At 48.2% G+C, this 20,180-nt stretch overlaps 1 long non-coding RNA gene across 5 annotated transcripts in view; it reads right to left on the reverse strand.

Annotated features, from left to right (window-relative positions):
- LOC115297039 overlaps positions 1–16,474 on the reverse strand; it is a 24,291-nt gene extending 7,817 nt beyond the window's left edge. For 2 of the 5 annotated variants that reach the window (XR_003911228.1, XR_003911225.1), the window contains exons 1-4: positions 16,304–16,474; positions 14,830–14,916; positions 13,445–13,529; positions 5,730–5,794 (exon numbers count right to left, since the gene is read on the reverse strand). This is a non-coding gene — a long non-coding RNA (uncharacterized LOC115297039). Of the gene's footprint in view, positions 1–1,526; positions 1,668–5,729; positions 5,798–13,444; positions 13,530–14,829; positions 14,917–16,303 lie in introns of those variants that run through there. The other 3 variants (XR_003911229.1, XR_003911226.1, XR_003911227.1) reach the window with 3 other exon arrangements.
- Between the last annotated feature and the right edge of the window lie 3,706 nt (positions 16,475–20,180).

The raw sequence follows: 20,180 nt of genomic DNA on the forward strand, positions 1-20,180 counted from the left end.
CCACCTGTCTGGGATGCACTGACTTATGCCAACTTAAATGGGCTTCTTTCCTGGAGAATTTCTCAGAGTCTTTCATTTACTCATGTGCGTTCTGAATCATCAAGAGGAGACTGGCATTTCCTAAACATATTTCACCGTGAAATCCCTTGAGGAATCTTCTTGAAGCTTGGGTCTGTGGAACATCATGCAGGAAATGCTGTTCTGCAACATTCTCTATAGGGCTGCATAGAACCCACTGCATATGTACACACAGTGTTTATCTCAATATCCCTCAATGGGTGGGCATCACAGTTGTCTTCCATTTATTGCTATTCCAAATAATTCTGCAATGACCATCTTCATACTCCTCCTCTGTGATACAGAAACATTCCGAGGAGTAGGGCTGTTGCCTACCTGAAAGACCATATTTGGGGTGCCCGGATGGCTCAGTCAGTTGGGCACCAACTCTTGCTTTCGGCTTGGGGCATGATCTCACGGTTTGTGGGTTCAAGTGCTGAGCTTACTCAGAATTCTCTTACTCTGCCCCTCCCCGACTCATTCTCTCACTCTCAAAACAAATAAACTTAAAGAGAGAGAGAGAGAGAGAGAGAGAGAGAGGAAAGAAAATCTAAGCCAAGCTAAGGATCCCAGAAGAATGCCCAAAGGCACAGGCACATGGCAAAGGTGTGCCCTCAGTGTCAGGAGTTGGCGCTCGGATTGACTAATGGTCCTGACTGATAGAACTGGTCCTGGCTGACCCAGCTTGAGCATGCCCCACGGGGCCGCCGCTTTCTGTTACCTTCTATCAACACCAGAGGCTCATGCTGCCTGGTCCGTTTGCCTCCCTCAGGGCCAATGGTTTGCTGGGAACTGACAGGTCCACTATCCCTTACTGCTGAAAACTGTATGATAAAACCATTTTTATCACAAGTCATTTTACGACAAAGCCTGACCTGACATGAACTCATTTGGCAATAAAACGAACCTCCACTAATGTGAGGCTATTTACGGCCTCTATTTCCACCACTTAGTGTGTGAATGTTCGTGGACTTTGCTCAGAACTGTTTATATGTTTACCAGGACTGCCCCACAACCTGCTGGGGGTATTTCATAACATACAGTGTTAAGTGAACCCATCATGACAACTTTCTTTGTTTTTTAAGTTTATTTATTTATTTTGAGAGAGACAGAGGCAGTGAAGGTGAGGGGGCGCAGAGAGAGAGAGAGAGAGAGAGAGAGAGAGAGAGAATGCCAAGCAGGCTCTGCACTGTCAGCGCAGAGCCCAATGTGGGGCTTGAACCCACAAAGCGATGAGATCTGAGCCGAAACCAAGAGTCAGATGCTTAATTGACTGAGCCACTCATGTGCCCCTCATGTCACTTTTCTAAACCAAGAAAAATTCTGAATTCTGAACTATCTGGCCCCCATGGTTTTAGGTAAAGGATTGTAGATCTGTACTTATAAAAATTTCTCTAAAAAAAGGTCATGGGCTTCCAAGTAAAAGGAGCCAGACATAGACACAGATAGGATATCCTGTAGGGTATTCTTGTTTCTATGAAGTTCAAGAACAGACAAAGCAAACTGACAGTGGTAGAAGTCAGAATATCAGTTAGCTCTGGGGAGGAGAATGGACCAGGAGGGGGCCTGAGGGACCCTTGCCGGGTGCTGGAAATGTTCTGTCTCCTGATCTGGGTGGAAATTACACAGGTACATAGATATGTAAAAATTCACCACGCTGTGCGTTAAGTCTGCTACACCTCAAACTGAAAGTAAAATACAGATTATGGGAATATAGTCCCTCCAGCGAAGCAATAAACGGCTCCCTGTGGCACCCCATCCCACCCTGCGATGTCTTTGAACTTCCCAACAAAACTTAAAGGCATCTTCACATATGTCTGGTTTGTCTTCAATCCCAAGAAACAGGTGTAACACAAAAGTTGGATTTAGTGAACAGGGAAAAGAACTCTGATTTGCCCTGAGAAAGAACCCATCCCCAGAGCGCATCTGCGCTTTGAAAATACCGCAGGAAAACACTCAGGACCTGGCTCCCTTGGGTAAGAAACTCCCTGCTCACATCAGATGTTTCCCTGCCTGGCTGCCTCCAGCCGTGGCTGCTCAAACACACCAGCCCGGCGGTGAGCGCAGATCCAGGCCTGGCATCCTACCCGAGGTGCTGCAAGTCAGAACTTGCGTTTGACCAACGATATCCCTTAACTGCATCTGATTAGCTGGAATTTGGAATTTGGAATTTGTATCTGAGAGCTGAAGGGCCCAGGGGACTCCTTGAGTAAGCAGGTCAGATAAGCCTACAATGTTGAGAGGACCGAGCTTCTTCCCCGTAGCTGCTTTCCCGAAGCTCGCTTATTGCTCAACATCTGACTGCTCGTGGCCTTGTCCTTTGACACTGGCTCCCGTGACATGCCCACCTCCGCTTTCCCTCCCACTTCCTTTCTGGGCCCCGGAGGAGGTCAGCGCTCTGGACTTCGGCCTCGCTTCTCTCTGCTCGTCCACTAATGACTCAGCCCGCATGTCGGCCTCCCCACCTCCAGCCAGAGGACACCAGCCTGATGGCCTCGGGCTGTCCTCGGCAGCCTCTGATCCTTTCAGGAACGAGTCAGAATATAAACAAACAAACTGACCCACTTGGGCTTCCCCTTCATCTTTCTAGCGCACACAGTCCAAAACAAAAGTCTGTGCCGATGGAAATATTCTATATCTGTGTTCTCCGATTCGATCACCACTGGCTACTGGGGGCAGTTGAAGCAGTACCCCAGGTATGGCTAAGTACAACTTAGAAACTGAATTTTTTTTAATGTTTATTACCGATGTTGCATTCAGTTGTATTTTATCTATTATTTTTGAAGTTTATTTATTTATTTGAGAGACAGAGAGAGCAGGGAAGGGGCAGAGAGAGAGGAAGAGAGAGAATTCTAAGCAGGCTCTGTGTTGTCAATACAGAGCCTGACTTGGAGCTCGATCTCATGAACTGTAGGATCATGACCTGAGCCAAGACCAAGAGTCGGACACTTAACTGACTGAGCCACCCAGGTGCCCCTCTAATTTTCTTCCTTTCTCTCTCTCTCTTTTTTTCTTAGCTCCAAGCCCAAGGTGGGGCTTGAACTCACTACCTGGAAATAAAAAATTACGTGCTTTAGGGGAGCCTGGGTAGCTTAGTCAGTTAAGCGTCCAATTTCAGCTCAGGTCATAATCTCACAGTTCATGAGTTTCAGCCCCACATTCGGCTCTGTGCCGATGGCTCAGAGCCTGGAGCCTGCTTTGGATTCTGTCTGTCCTTCTCTCTTTCTCTGCCCCTTGCATCCCTGGCACATACTGTGTGTATTTCTCTCTCAAAAATTAACTTAAAAAAAAAAAAGAAATTACTTGCTTTACTGACTGTGCCAGCCAGATACCCCCACTTTTTTTTTTTAAGGAATTTCACCTACTCTGGGCTTTGCCCTGCCTACCTCACCTGAACTAGCACCCCAAAAGGTCAGCCTTCCTCCTCGGCAGAGGGATGAAATAGAAAAGTGGCAAATACTCAGCATGTACCTTTTTAATGTTACCTCTGTTACGCAGGGTCACTATTACCCCAGATAATACTGAAGCACAGAACACTTTAAGGCTTGCAGACAGTGAATAGAGAAATCATGAGCCCAGAGTTGGGAGAATCCTAGGACAATGAGGGGTCTCTCCAACCTTCCTCAAGAATTACCAGTTCAGTGTGCTGTGCCTCCCGTCCTCACTCCGACCACAAGCCCATGACTGATGGCCAGCCAGCAGACCTAGCCTCACTAACGTAATGTGCTTGCTATTGACTTTCTGGGTTACCCACTGCCCCCAGGAAATTGTCCATTCTAACCAGGAGGAAAATGCTGAACCCCAAGGAGTGACTCGGTGAGGATCTCACCTCCCAGTTTCTCAGCCTGGGCTTCAAGGCTCACCAGGGTGTGCTGAGCCCCCTCTTCCCTGTCCCCCTGGTTCTGACGGGACCAGCGTTCTCTCCAGCTCCTCCTGACTCAGCCCTCCATCCGGCCCATGGGCCAGGCCTTCCCCACCCATGAATAGCCTGCTGTTCCATTTGTTTGTGAATTATGATAAAATAGAACACAAAATTTCCCATTTTAACCATCCTCAGGTGTCACAGTCTGTGGCTTGAAGTGCACAACATGCTTGTGCAACTGTCATCCACCGTCCATCCATGTGACTACCCTACACACCTCACGTAAGTGAAAGCATACACTATTTGTCTGTTTGTATCAGGTTTTGTTGCTTAGCATGTCTTAAGGCTCATCCATGTTGTAGCCTGTGTCAAAACTTCATTTTAAGGGTGAATAATATTCCATTGTACATATAGCACACGTTTTCTTTCCTCTTCTTTCTTTCTTTCTTTCTTTTCTTTCTTTCTCTCTCTCTCTCTCTCTCTCTCTTTCTTTCTTTCTTTCTTTCTTTCTTTCCTTTCTTGAGTAGGAGTCATGCCCATGTGGATCCCAACACAGGGCTTGAACTCACGACCCTGAGATCAAGACCTGAGCTGAGATCAGGAGTCAGATCCTTGGGGCACCTGTGTGGCTTAGTCTGCTGAGCATCTGACTTTGGCTCAGGTCATGATCTTGTAGTTTGTGAGTTCGAGCCCCATGTTGGGCTCGATGCTATAAGCACAGAGCCCACTTCGGATGCTCTATCCCACACTCTGCCCCTCCTCCACTTGTGCTCTCTCAAAAATAAATAAACGTTAAAAATTTTTTAAAGAAGATGCTTAACCGACTCAGCTGCCCAGGCTCCCCAAGACCACATCTTCTTTATCCATTCATCCACCAGTAGACACTCGGGCAGCTTCTACCTGTTGGCTACTGTGAATAATGTCACTATGAATATGGATATGCAATGATGTGTTTGATTCCCTGCTTCCAATTCTGTGGGGTGTCTGTCCAGAAGTGGGATTGTTGCACGTGGATTATGTCTAATTGTTGAGGAATTGCTGTTCTATTTTCCACAGCTGGAGCTCTCCTTTTACTCCCAACCTATCCTCCTCTGACAGTTCCTATGTCAGCCAGTATATTAGCTGTCACAATTAGAAACGCAGGCCTAGGGGCGCCTGAGTGACTCAGCTGGCTAAGCATCTGACTTGGGCTCAGGTCATGATCTCATGACTTGTGCGTTCGAGCCCCGTGTCAGGCTCTGTGCTGACAGCTCAGAGCCTGGAGCCTGCTTCGGATACTGTATCTCCCTCTCTCTCTGCCCCTCCCTCACTCAGGCTCTGTCTCTGTCTCTGTCTCTCTCAAAAATAAACAGACATTAAAAAACAAACAGTTGTTTAAAAAATAAATAAATAAATAAACAAATGTTTAAATGTAGGGCCAAACTCATTGCTTTCAACCCATGGAATGCAGATCAATCTGGAGGAAACTCAGCGGTGATGTGCTGTGGGGCTGGGTTTGACCTGGCTCATTTTGGTGTTTATATTAGAAGTTCCAATAAAGACGTGCAGGTCTGCTAATCAAACACAGAGAGCATGTTATGTCATGAGAAGTCTGGCATACACATAACCAGGATTTCAAACTGTTGTGACAGGCAGGAGTTATACAGCTTACAAAATTAGCTTCTGTGCATTGAGCACCTCAAAGGACCAAGCACTGCGCTAAGTTCCTTTATGTATCATTGAATTGTCACACTTCTATGAGATCGTAAATCGTGACCCCAGTTTACAGATGAGGAAAGTGAGACTCAGAGAAGCTAAGTAAGTAACTTACCCACTCTGAGCATCCATTCAAAGGACCCCTGCGTCCATAATCTTTCCACCACGATATGCCGTCTCCTACTTGGTTACGCCAACAAAATGAACACAAAAGGGGTAATTGACCTTGATATAATGCAGAGTAAAGCTAGAGGAGACCTGGCTCTAATGTTCATGACATCAAAATCTTGGCAGTTCTGCTGAGCTTAGAGAGCAGTGCGATAACTCCCGAAAACGCTCGCCTAACCTCGGGCTCCACCACGGACTACTGTGACCACACTGAAGGAGCTAGCTACCCTTCTGTGCGCCCCACCAATCAGTGACCTCGGGAGGATGGGACCAGTTCCAAATAGCAGGCTTCTTAAACAGTTTTCTTGACATACAATAAACCGTGTGTGTTTGAAGTATGCAATTTGGGGGGCTCCTGGCTGGCTCGGTTGGTAGTGTGTGACTCTTCATCTCGGGGTCATGAGTTCCAGCCCCATGTTGGGTGTGGAGCCTACTTTGATCTATTTATTTTTTAAATGTTTATTTATTTTTGAGACAGAGACAGACAGAGCATGAGCAAGGGAGGGGTAGAGAGAGAGGGAGGCACAGATCTGAAGCAGGCTCCAGGCTCTGAGCTGTCAGCACAGAGCCCGATGCAGGGCTTGAACCCACGAACCGTGAGATTATGACCTGAGCTGAAGTCGGACGTTTAACCGACTGAGCCACCCAAGTGCCCTGGAGCCTACTTTTAAAATAATAAATAAATAGGGGTGTCTGGGTTGCTCAGTCAGTTAAGCGACCGACTCTTGATTTCAGCTCAGGTCACAATCTCATGGTTTGAGGGTTCAAGCCCCACAGTGGGCTCCGCGCTGACAGCACAGAGTCTGCTTGGGATCCTCTTTCCCTCTCTCTCTCTGCCCCTCCCCCCAAAAATAAATAAACTTTTTAAAAATTAAAAATAAAAGGAATAAATAAATAAAGTATACAATTTGATAAATTTTGACATACGTATAAACCTTACCACCATCATCCCACAGAACTTCACTGTGCACTTTGTAATGCTTCTTCAGCCCCGCCCTGCCTCTGCACCCCCAAACAGCCACTGAGGTGTTTCCGGTCACCATTGGTTACTTTGCATTTTTTAGAATTTTGTACAAATGAAATCATCAGACCCTGACTCTTGTTTGTTTTCATCTGGCTTCTTTTACAAGGTATAATTATTTTGAGATTGGCGTGATTCAGTATATAGGTTTGGTTTGGTTTTTGTTTGTTTTGCTGACTAGTATTCTATTGTGAGGATATACCAGTTTGTTTATTTACGTACTGCGATGGACATTCAGGTTGTCTTCAGATCCTGGCTATTATAAATAAAGCTGCTATGAACACTTGTCCTTAATTGGGCAAATGCTTATTTATTTATTTTAATGTTTTTTTTAATTTTGAGAGAGAGAGAGAGAGAGAGAGAGGGAGACACAGAATCTGAGGCAAGCTCCAAGCTCTGAGCTGTCAGCACAGCTGACACACAGCCAGGCGCCCCTGGCGAAGTGATTTAATTTACCTTGGGTTAGGGGCGCCTGGCTGGCTCAGTCGATTAAGTGTCCAACTTCGGCTCAGGTCAGATCTCGCGTTCGTGGGTTCGAGCCCCGCATCAGGCTCTGTGCTGACAGCTCAGAGCCTGGAGCCTGCTTCAGATTCTGTATCTCCCTCTCTCTCTGCCCCTCCCCTGCTCATGCTCTGTTTCTGTCTCTCACAAAAGTAAAATAAACATTAAATATGCAAAGCAAAAATTTACCCTCGGTTAAATAGCTTAGGAGTTGAATGGCCAGGCCATATATTTAACTTTTTAAAACCCTGCCAGTTCTTTTCCAAAGGACCTGTCCCACTTTATGTTCCCAGTACAAACCCAGCTGGAGAGTTTCAGGCGCTCCACAGCCTCGCCAGTACTGGTAGGGTCTGTCTTTTACTTTGAGCCATTCTAATAAGTGTGGAGTGATCAGACATCACTTTTTAAAAGGGTCATGTCACAGGGGACTGGCTGGCTCAGTCGGCGGAGCATGAGACTTGATCCTGGGGTAGTGAGTTCATGCCCCAAGGTGGGTGTGGAGCTTACTTAAAAAAAGGGGGGAGGTGATACTACAAACCAAAAAGTATAGGGAAGAAAAAGTTGGAGGGGAAGGATCTGGACCCAGGACCCACAGGGAGCCAGCGGTATTTGGTTTGGAGAAAGGTGGGTATCTTAAATATCTGACAAAGGGATTAAATTTCTATGTTGTTTTATTTATTTTTTAACGTTTATTTATTTTTGAGAGACAGAGAGACAGAGCATGAGCAGGGGAGGGGAGAGAGAGATGTAGACACAGAATCCGAAGCAGGCTCCAGGCTCTGAGCTGTCAGCACAGAGCCCGATGCGGGGCTCAAACCCACGGACCGTGAGATCATGACCTGAGCCGAAGTCGGATGCTTAACCGACTGAGCCACACAGGCGCCCCTTCTGTGTTGTTTTAGAAGATGCACTAGAACCTGAGGGAAAAGTGACTGGCAGACTTGCTTCATCCGAGAACCTTCTGATACAGGCTCTCAAAGGCAGAATGAGCGTCTGAGGAAGTGGGGTCTGTCACTAGAAGGATCAGGCAACAGTATTCGGCGGATGCCCCTCTAGGGGATGGTCAGTTCACTACCGTTCACATCGGCTGAACACCTACTATGCACCGTGACGGAACCGGGTGAGAGGACACGAAAGCAGATGTTTTCATGCCTTTGCCCAAATACTATCATGTGATTAGGGCTCTGGCAAAGCCACGGGCAAGGGTGATGGGAGGAGGGGGAGGGAGAGCTTCCCAGAGGAGGTGACACCGGGTCTCCCAGGGCATTAGGACGTTCTGAAACAATTCCTAAGTAGGGGCGCCTGGGTGGCTCAGTCTCATTCAGCTGAAATACAATCTGAAGTATTCTCTCCATAGACTATGGAATGCTTTCCAAGATCTGTTAAATGGAAAAAGCACTGTGTATGGCAAACTACCGTTTGAATTTTTAAAAAGGGGCTTGGTGAGTTAAGAACACACACACACACACACACACACACACACACACGAGGTTACGTTTGCATATATCTTATACCTCTCGTCTAGTAACATAGGTTGCTTTTGAGAGAGGAAGTGGCTGGGAGACAGGTGTGGGAAAGAAACTGACATCCCATCCCTTCTGCATCCTCAGAATCTTAACTGCATGAGTGAATTGCCTATTAAAATTAAAATTAAAATTAAACTAAAAACTTTAAAGACACCTGCCTATTACAGCATGTTTTCCCGGAGTGCCTTCCTCAGCCTTTTCCTCTGTGTTCACTTCCCTCCATTGAAACAGGGCTTGTGGGCAAGATTTCCTCTCTGAAGAGGCTGCCCTGGGGAGCTTCTATTTCTTTCTGCCTCTCTCCCCAAGGCATGCATCCTCGAGCCCAATTCTTCTTAAACATTAATGTCTATTAATGCAATCAATGTGCTATCTTGTAAAATTCAGACTCTAACTCAGTCACCTGTGGTGGGCACCAAGAGTCTGCATTTCCAGCCAGCTCCCTGGTGGAGCCAATGCTGCGAGTCTCAGACCACACTCTGAGCAGGGACGCTCTAGAGCTCTGCGTGCTGTGTGATGAGGCTCATGGTTGAAGCACTAAGAGGTCTCCAGAAGCTGTCCTGCTCCAGAGAAGAGGAAGGGAGATGATGGTGGAGATTCTGATGGAGGGACAGGCACGTCCATCCCTGGGCTGCTCTGAGCCCCCTTAGTTAGCATTGCCAACGGAGTAGGGACCACTGACCATCACCTGGCTTTCCATTCCCACCCCCCACGCTCTTGCCTGGAGCACCGACGGACTCCCACACCGCTTCCATTGCAGGGAGGCCCAGATAGCAGGTGGGACCAAAAGGTGCCTTGGAAGAAGCTTGAGGGGAATATGCACCCACTAGAAACATAAATGCCTTTCTTCTTTTTATTTTTTATTATTTTTTATTTTTTAAAGTTTTAATGTTTATTTATTTTTGAGACAGAGAGAAAAAGAGGGTGAGCAGGCAAGGGGCAGAGAGAGAGGGTGAATCCGAAGCAGGCTTTGGGCTCTGAGCTATCAGCCCAGACCCTGAGGCAGGCTCGAACCCACGAACAGCGAAATCATGACCTGAGCCGAAGTCAGACGCCCAACCGACTGAGCCACCCAGGCATCCCTCTTTCTTTTTTTTTTTTTTTAAAGTAAACTCTATCCCCAACGTGGGGCTCAAACTCACAACCCCGAGATCAAGAGGCGTGTGCCTTCCTTATTTCTGATGGGCTAATGATGATGGCTGCGGGCCACCCCTCTTTCAGGCCCTCCCCGAAAATTCAGAAGCCAAACCAAACCTCCTACAGAAAACGAAACCAGACAGCATTCAGCACAGCGTTTCTCCCTGCATGAAGGGCAGATGTCTTGGATCCAGGTGTGGTGGTACCACCTGCCCTGGCAGACAGCGGATCCCCCTCCAGCGGAGGTCTCTTCACTTGCCCAGGATGAGACCTGACCTGTGAACCTGGAACCCAGGCTGCTAAATGCACCCCCATCACGGCACCCCTTGCCCCAGGGGACAGGGTAGTTTCCTAGGCCACACACGTGGATTTCCCTTATGAGGCATACTTCTGCATGACAAAACCCTGCTCTCGCCATTGCCAGAGAGAGAGGAGCCTAGTGCAAGTTTTGGAGGGAAACCAACAGGCACATTCCCTCCAGGCTGACCCCACCCCTGACTGGAGCGGTGCCCCCCTCACCCCAGTGACCATTGGAGAAATGCCAGGAGAGGCACCCCCTCTCCCCACAGCACCCCCCCACCCATCTGTGCATGTTCATTCTTTTAGGATGAGAAATTGCATCTCTTAAAATACTCCCACCCACAGGACAGGTAATAAAAATTAAAATTAAGTTGTTATCAGTCATCGACACCTTAATGTGAATTAGTCGATCAGTCCTGGAATGTTTCACCTGGAATGGGCCTGCTCCAATCCCTCTTTTTACAAGTGAGAAAAACCAAAGCCCAGCATGGAGGTGACTCACTGAAGGTCAAGCAACAAGGTGGTGGCCACGTCATGGCCGGGAAGAGGCGTAAGGGAAGGATTGTTGGCAGGTGGCAGGGCAAGAGGAAAAACCCCAGTATCACCGAGAGGAACAGGGCCAAGGCTGTGCTTTATAGACTCGCTCAGCCTGTATCCACCTTTCTCCCCATGAGAAGGTAGGAGGCCGAACCAGAAGCACATCTCCACCCCACCCCACCCTTGAACATAAAATTTCTCCCAAGTTTCTGGTTTTATCTTAGAGTTAATTCAGATGCAACATTCTATCTCCTCTAAAGTATATTCTGCTTTGGTTTCACATAAAAATAATAGAGATGATAAACTGGTGGTTGCCAGAGGGGAGGCTAGAGGGGGGATGGGCAAAAGAGGTGAAGAGGATTAAGAGGTACAAACATCCAGTTATAAAATTTTAGGGGCGCCTGGGCGGCTCAATCGGTTAAGCATCCGGCTTCGGCTCAGGTCATGATCTCACGGTTCGTGGGTTCGAGCCCTGTGTCAGGCTCTGTGCTGACAGCTAGTTTAGAGCCTGGAGTCTGTTTCAGATTCTGTGTCTCCCTCTCTCTCTGACCCTCCCCTGCTCGTGCTGTCTCTCTCTGTCTCTCAAAAATAAATAAAAAATATTTTTAAAAATTTAAAAATAAATTTTAAAAATGTTTAACACAAAATATTCTTTATTATTTTTAATGTTTTATTTATTTTCGAGAGAGAGAAAGAACGAGCAGGAGAGGGGCAGAGACAGAGGGGGACAAAGGATCTGAAGCAGGCTTTGCATTGACAGCAGAGAGCCTGATGTGGGGCTCGAACTCAACAACCGTGAGATCATGACCTGAGTCAAAGTCAGGTACTTTAACTGACTGAACCACCCAGGTGCCCCAAAATATTCTTTAAATGGTGAGATTTGGGGGCTCCTGGGTGGCTCAGTCAGTTGAGTGTCCAACTTCGGCTCAGGTCATAGTCTCATGATTCGTGGGTTCGAGCCCTGCATGGGGCTCTGTGCTGGCAGCTCAGAGCCTGGAGCCTGCCTCCAATTCTGTGTCTCTGGTTCTCTCTGTCCCTCCCCTATTCACGCTCTATCTGTATATCTCTCTCAAAAATAAATAAACATTAAAAATAAATAAATAAATAAATAAATGGTGAGAGTTAAAGGGCCACCTAGGTGGCTCAGTCAGATAAGCAACCGACTTCAGCTCAAGTCATGCTCTCGTGGTTGGTAAGTTCAAGCGCCTCCTTGAGCTCTGACAGCAGAGAGCCCACTTCGATCCTCCGTCTCCCTCTCTATCCCTCCCCTACTCACTCTCTCTCTCTCAAAATTAAACATTTAAAAAATAAGTAAATAACTGGCGAGATTTATTTAGTCAGATACCATTTTCCACTTGCCAGGTAGGCTGAGATCAAAGCTCGTATTTCTGAGGAGGAAACTTGGCTGGCTGGAATGGGGTGAGGAAACTTCTCATTGTACCCCCCTTTGCACTTAAAAAAAGAAGTCTCGGGGCGCCTGGGTGGCTCAGTCGGTTGAGCCTCCGACTTTGGCTCAGGTCAGATCTCACGTTAGTGGGTTCGAGCCCCGCATCAGACTCTGTGCTGACAGCTCGGAGCCTGGAGCCTGCTTCCGGTTCTGTGTCTCCTACTCTCTCTGCCCCTCCCCCTCTCATGTTCTGTCTCTCTCTGTATAAAAATAAATAAAACATTTAAAAAAAAAAAAAAAGAAGTCTCTACCCACAATGTGGGACTTGAACTCACAACCCCGAGATCAAGAGTCTCATGCATGCTCCACTGACTGAGCTAGCCAGGCAACCCGCCCCTTTGCACCTTTTAAAATTTTGTGCCAACTGCACATATTACCTAGTCAAAAAAATTAATAAAATTGAAACTTGAAAATGGAGGTGGGTTGAGGTCTGGGGAGACAGACCCTTTTGCTCGGAAAGGAAAGAATGCAAACAGGAACATGTACATGTTGGACCATCATGGTATTTACCCACCTGTTAAATGTGCACCCCTTGCCCTAACAATGTCTGCTGTGGGGATCGAGCCCTCATGTCGGGAGAAAGGGACACAAGCATATTGACGGCTCTATCACCTGTGCTCACCGTCAGAAGCTGGCCCGAGCATCTAGCTGTCTCTGAAGGCCTTGCTGAATGAACAAAGACCAGGAGCTACATTGCCCCCTTTCCAGTCTGGTGACCTTCGCACACCACCTCTTAAAGAATTGCTCAGTGCAGGGGCGTCTGGGTGGCTCATGGGGTGCCTGGGTGGCTCAGTCGGCTGAGCACCTGACTTCGGCTACGGTCATGATCTCATGGGTTGTGGGTTCGAGCCCCGCTTCGGGCTCTGTGCTGACCACTATCTCAGAGCCTGGAGCCTACTCCCGATTCTGGGTCTCCCTCTCTCTCTGTCCCTCCCCCTCCCCCACTCATGCTCTGTCTCTCTCAAAAATTAAGAAACGTTTAAAAAAATTAGATGATGACAACAACAGCTGCTGCCTAGAGTGCTTGATTCGTGCCCGGCTCTGTTATACAGACAGCTCCTGGGTCATAGCCACTTCATGAACTAGAGCTTCTCCCCAGCCTTGTGCTGGATGAGGGCTGACCTTGCCCACGGCCATGCTCCCTAACTCAGCCGTGGCAGAGAGAAGATTTGAACCAGATACACATGCATACATACCGGCTACCGATTATGAAGCACCTGCTGTGTGCTGAGCCGCTCTGCTAGTCACTTGGTGGTGTTTCTCCAAGGTCATCTCATAGTCCTGTGTTGGGTGCAAGGGGTGACGAGGGTGAGGGGTGTCACTGAGGGAACCGTCCCTGCCCTTAAGAAGCTGATAATATGTGTAAGAAGATGAAACAACAATCCTTCCATTTCTGCAAAACGTCACGGTTTTCAAAGCCCTTTATCCATCTCATTTAATCTTGACAATCCTGCCAAAGAATTTTCATGATCTCTGCTCCAGAGTGAGGAAACCAAAGCTCTCCAAGTCACATGGGATTGCCCCCAAGATCATCCAACCAGCCAGGGGAGGGGCTGGAACCTGACCTCGGGTCTCATGACTCTGTCTCTGTGGAGGGGGGGTGGGGGGTGACATGCTGCCTCCACTGGCACCGTGGTTTCCAACCTGCTCTAACAGAAGAACTCCTTCCCCCTCTTTGGAAGTTGTTGCAATCCTGCAAATGAATGGAGCTGTTATTTAGGGTTTTAGTCAACTGGGGAAATTCACAGTGGAAAAACGACCAGGGAAGCAGCAGTTATACCCAGACATTACTTATACAGTCGGCAGACAGTATTTGGAGTACAAATAGACATAGAGACTTTTTGCAATAACCCTGCAGTCCGTGAGCAGGAAGCCCCTGGCTGAGGCCCACTGCCAGAGCAGTTCAGAGCAGGACGCGTCTCCCAAGCCCATCTGGATCAGAGCAAGGTGGGGGGGAGCACCACAAGTCAATGGGATTGGGGGAAAGTGGCGTGGGCAGAGCGTTGGGAGCAAAGGGGCTTGGTGAAGGCGATAGGTCAGTGGGGAGGGCCACAGGGTATGTGGGTGTATGTGTATTTCTTTTGGAGGGACATGTTGACTTTGGATGTCCAAGAGCCATTAAAGCAGTTGGGATAAGAAGCAGACCAAACAGAGAGAAAAAAATTTACAAGTTCGAGCCCCGCGTCAGGCTCTGTGCTGACAGCTCAGAGCCTGGAGCCTGCTTTGGATTCCGTGTCTCCCTCTCTCTGCCCTCTCCTGCTCAGGCTCAGTCTCTCTCCCTTGCTCAAGAATAAACATTAAAAAAAAATTTTTAAAGAAGCAATCAAGAAGTGAAAAGAGTGGCCTAGAAGGGAGATCATACAAGAGGTTTGAACTTGCCTTAAAATTACCCTTCCAGAAACAAGAACATCCAAGGCTGTAGCAGTGGGTTCTCACTTGCTGCTGAATGCCTCCCGCCCCGCGCCATACCATTGCCCTGTGCACCCACGTCTGGGCTGGACAAACAGGCTGCCCCCTCCCCCCCCTCCCCTCCCCGTGCCCTTGACAGTGTAGAAGGCCTCCATGTTTGGTGATCACTCACCTTGCCAGGATCTGCTTAGACGCCGTAGTGAAGCTATGGATGTTAGAATGCAGATGCCCAGGTGTTTGTCCCAGCTCTGCAGCGACCCTGTAAGACATCAAATTTCTCAGGGCTTCAGTTAGTTTCCTCACCTGTAAAATGGACGTGACAATAGTACTTGGCAGTGTTGCTAGGTCCAGTACTTGGCAGTGTTGCTAGGTCCAGGATTAAGTGCATGCGCATATGTTAAATACTGAGAACAGCTGTCCTACAATAAATGCTTGAAATTATTCCTATGAAAAAGCCTTTTTTTGGGACACCTGGGTGGCTAAGTTTGTTGAGTGTCCGGCTCTTGATTTCGGCTCAGATCATCATCTCGTGGCTCGTGGGATCAAGCCCTGCATCAGGTTCAGCAATGACAGTATAGAGCCTGCTTGGGATTCTCTCTCCCACTCTCCCACTCTCACTCTCTCTCAAAATAAATAAATAAACATTTAAAAAAAAACTTAAGGGGCACCTGGCTAGCTCAGTCCGTTAAACGTCCAAGTTTGGCTCAGGTCATGATATTGAGGTTCATGAGTTCGAGCCCTGCGTCAGGCTCCATGCTGACAGCTCAGAGCGTGGAGCCTGCTTTGGATTCTATGTCTCCCTCTCTCTGCCCCTCCCCCACTCATGCTCTTTCTCTCTCTCTCTCTCTCTCAAAAATAAATAAACATTAAAAAAAACTTAGGGGCGCCTGGGTGGCTCAGTCAGTTGAGTGTCTGACTTCAGCTCAGGTCATGATTCCATGGTTCATGGGTTCGAGCCCCAAGTCGGGCTCTGTGCTTATAGCTAGCTCAGAGCCTGGAGCCTGTCTTTAGATTCTGTCTCTCCCTCTCTCTCTGTCCCTCCCCTGATCACACTGTCCCTCTCTATTTCTCTCAAAAATAAATAAAACATAAAAAGATTAAAAAAAAAAACTTTAAAAGAGCCTTTTCCACTCCCAGGTAATCACTCCTCACCCCTACACACTTCCTTATCCAAGCTCTTCTCCCGCTTTTTATTTTCACTTATTTTCCCTTTATATTTGATTCTTGATATTAAACTGTAAACACTTGGCACATCATAGACATTTATTAAACATGGAAGGAAGGAAGGAAGGAAGGAAGGAAGGAAGGAAGGAAGGAAGGAAGGAAGGAAGGGAGGAAGGAAGGAAAGAAGGAAGGAAGGAAGGAAGGAAGGAAGGGCGAGAGGGAAGAAGAGAGGAAAAGAGCCCTGACTGCAAAAACTTTAAACTTTTATTATAGAGCAAGGCTGGCTCAGTCTGTAGAGCATGGATGGGACTCTTGACCTGGGGGCCGTGCATTCAAGCCCCATGTTAGGCATAGAGCTTAACCTAATAAAATAAGTTTAGTGTAGAAAGTCATCAAAGTGAAAAGAAACCACACAATCCTCATCTTCTGTAGGCATATCTTAAAACCCATGAAACTCAGGGAATGGAGTTTGCAAAAATCACCTAAGTTGCAATCCTAGCGTCCATGGAACTGACAATCCATGCCGGGTGGCGGGACGTGCTATGTGAAAACCAGCAGTCGAACAAGGTTGTGGTACTTGCCAGCCAAGGGATCAGCAGTGACACCGGAAGGCCCAAGCTGGGAGAGGGCAGAACAATACGGGGTGAGTCACAAGTGTGTGTGTACCTTGCTCAAGGTAGAATAGGACTGTTGGGTAACAATAGGAAAATGTCACAAAGCAGGATCAGCCAGCACACGCCTCTGATTGGTGGGCACAGCCTTGGGTGTGGGGGAGGGAGAGAAAGAGAAGGCTTTTTGCTGGGGGTCAGGGCAGGTGTGGTGAGACAGCGGGACGGAAGTCCAGAGTCCGAGCCCTTCCAGAGCTCGCACTGGCTTAGAACCTCAGTTTTTTATCTTCCTTGTGTGGTGAGCTCTTCTAGATGTTGGTTTCTGATAACTTTTTTATTATTATGCAAGTAACACGCTTTCATAGAAGAGGAAATAAGAAGGAGCCAGAGGAGGGGGAGGAGAAAGAGAAGAAAATACAGAGAACCAAAGAGGAAAAAAATAACCTAAAGTCTCACCCTCACCAAATCATTCCATATCTTGGTGCCTGCCCACCCACCCCTTATCCACCCTTCCATCCATCCTTTATGTGCCCACCTACCCTTCAACCTACCCATCCATCCACCCATTTGTTCATCCATCCATCTGCATTAGAGTTTTTAGTTACAAACAACAGAATCCACTGTAACCAAAAAGGAACTTAATCTCTTTTTGTTGATTTTTTCAGTTTATTTTTTTAATTATTTATTTTTTTAAGGTTTATTTATTTTTGAGAGGGAGAGAGAGAGAGGGGGAGAGACAGAGTGTGAGTAGGGGAGGGACAGAGAGAGAGGGAGACACAGAATTCGAAGCAGGCTCCAGGCTCTGAGCTGTCAGCATGAGCCCAATGCGGGGCTCAAATTCACAAGCCACAAGATCATGACCTGAGTCGAAGTCAGACGCTTAACTGACAGAGCCAAGGCACCCCTTTTTTAGTTTATTTTTAGAGAGAAAGAGAGCGAGAGCACGGGCAGGGTTGGGGTTGGGGGTGAAGCAGAGAGAGAGGGAGAGAAAGAACCCCAGACAGGCACTGCCCTGTCAGCACAGAGCCTGATGGTGGGGCTCGATCTCTAGGACTGTGAGATCATGACCTGAGCTGAGATCAAGAGCCGGACGCTTAACAGACTGAGCCACCCAGGTGCCCCTAACAGAAAAGGAACTTGTGAAAACAACATTCAGTAGCTCACAAAATCCAGAAGGGAAGATAGGCAGAGGCTCAGAATTCAGGCATGATGCCCAAACCACCTAGGGGTACTTTTCTAGCCAAACCACCAAGGCAGCTATTGGCATAAATTCTGCAACTTACCTCAACTCACCCCCTGCAACAATGGTGGGAATTGGACCTCAGAGCATCCCTCCTGTCGCTCCGAAGGCCAAACGCCTCCTCTAACCCCAGGACACCTGCTTTCTGTTGCCCTCTTCCAAATCAAAACCTCATGTGCCTGCATCTGATTGGTGGAACCTAGGTCACATGCCTACACCTTAGTTTCAAAGGAGTCTGGGAAGGGAAATTTCTGGCCTTCAGAGAAGTGAGATTTATCATCTAGGGAAAACCCACAAACACAAGAAAGTTAATCAACAGATACATACTGGTGACCTTAGTGCAGGGCAAATGCCCCCATCCACTATGCATTATTTTTCTTCTTACAAATATAGAATAATATCAATTTAATTATTCCCTGAATCTCCAATGCCTGGCACACCATAGCCACTCAATGCATGAGGAAGGCAAGGAGAAAGAGAAGGGAAAGATTACATATTTACATGCTGCCTTACGAAACAAGATTGAATGAAGAGTTTATGTTTATAGAGTCCGTACAACTGCCAAGGCCTTCTGTGGATTATGAAGGAAGTTCTCTTGCCCAGCATGTTAGTATAAAGCTGTCCCGACCCGTCAGGCTTGTGTTCTGGCCATGGCATACAGCATCTGGACCCCAGGGAACACTGCGTCCTGAGAAGTCACTTTCTCTGTAGTCCACCTGTTGGCTTAATATCACTCAGACTGACGTGGAATCTTCTTCCGTCCCCAATCCCAGAGTTTCACGAGGTTTTAAGCAGTCTCTGAAGGCCAAATCTAAAACAGTTGCTGCAAAGGCAGCATTAGAGGCCTCCCAGGGTGATAAAATCCCTGGCACCACTTTCAAGCGGATCTGTTAAATTCAGTTTTGTTCTTGATGGTCAAGGTGTGCCTTCACAGAATTATATGGGTCCTGCCTTTTAGAAGTTTATACTGTACTTTAATTGTTAAGAGGCAAGATACATGCACTTAAATGACAAGCTCTCTTGCTGCCAAATAAGGTAGGAAATTGTCTGTGCTCCCAGGGCGTGGGGATGGCCAGGCCCCACAGGCTGTGAGAGGAGGCTGCTGAGAAAGGGAAGGTCTAGGGGATACAGTGGTCAGGGCACTTGCTTGGGGGGAGAGGGGTCACAACAAACCTGCATTCTTCCCTAACCCCTTCAAAGCAGGTCAGACCCTGTATCTTCAATTGCTATAGCATCAGTACCCCTCTTTATGGCTGAATTTCTTTTGGGGGGTTATCTGGTTGTTGTCTGCCCCTTCCCCTCCACCATGAGCTGGCCTTGGTGCCTAGAGAGGTGCTGGGTGGGCAGAGGCCGGGGAGAACCAAGGCAGGGTGAGGCTGCTGGGAGGGTGAGGCTGAGACCTATCACAAAGACTGTCGGAAGCCTCCCCCTCACACTCCTTTCCCCCAGGGAGGAGCAGCTGATGGGTTTCTGGAGTGTTCCAATCCAATTAGTGCCCTCCCCTGCTTCAAGGAGGGGCCCAAGCCACCGCTCCCCTCCCTGAGGTGGAGACGGGATGGGGAGGGGGTGCCGGGGAGGTCTGAACACCCTGACCCAGCTCCTCCTGGCGGCAGCACGGCTGGCTCGCCGCTACTGAGAGGCTGCTATGACAGCGCCCGTTTCTAGGCGACTGTTCTGGGGAATGGTCTGTTTTGGCAACCGGAGGGCCCCTGGGTAAAGGGGGCCCCGCAGGCCGCGGCGCATTTGCATAGCAACCTCCTCCCCTCCCGGAGCTGCTAGCTGCTCGGCGGCGCCCGCACCTCCGAGCGGGCGGCTCCGGCTCCAGCCCCTGCCCTCGGCAGGCCCTGCCCAGCCCCAGGCCCGCCCTGTGCTGTCACCGCCGTGTGGCCCCCTCTCACTTCCCGGGGAGGTGGAGGCTGCCTGCTGAGCTGGGGCATTTCCGGAAAGGCTAGTGCCCTAGGGAAGCAGGGAAATGATGCTTAGGGACAAAACACAGAAATGCGGGTGGGGAAGGGGAGATGAGGGGGGATGAAATATAATCTTTTACAAACCAAAGCCACAGGGCTTGGTAGCATCAAAATGCATTTTGGATGTCAGGGTAGGCTCACAAAATGTTTCTGTAGGTGAACCCTCAACTAAGCCCTTGTAGGTACTCAAATAATGTCTTTTGGGTCCTTAAATTGCAAGTGTATATGTGAATTTGGAAATGGGTAAAGCTGGGAAAACATATTTCTTATCTAGAAAACTCAAGGGGTGATATTCTTAGGAAATATTTTCAAAAACTCGCAGGAGGAACTTGGCGACAGAGTATTATCTATGTAGTTTCCGAAGAAACCGAAAGGGAAAATAAATAACCCTTGGAGGCCCCCCTTCCGTCCTGCACACGTCCACCCCACCCCAACATCTGCTATCTGGAGTTCGTGATGCCAACTGAGATACCAGGCTCTGAACACACGGACATTAACTGCCCAAGGACACATGCCCTGGGCTGGAACCCGAGAAGGGGGCTGG

The sequence above is a fragment of the Suricata suricatta genome, chromosome 7, assembly GCF_006229205.1.
Source record: "Suricata suricatta isolate VVHF042 chromosome 7, meerkat_22Aug2017_6uvM2_HiC, whole genome shotgun sequence".
NCBI classification, from domain to species: domain Eukaryota; kingdom Metazoa; phylum Chordata; class Mammalia; order Carnivora; family Herpestidae; genus Suricata; species Suricata suricatta.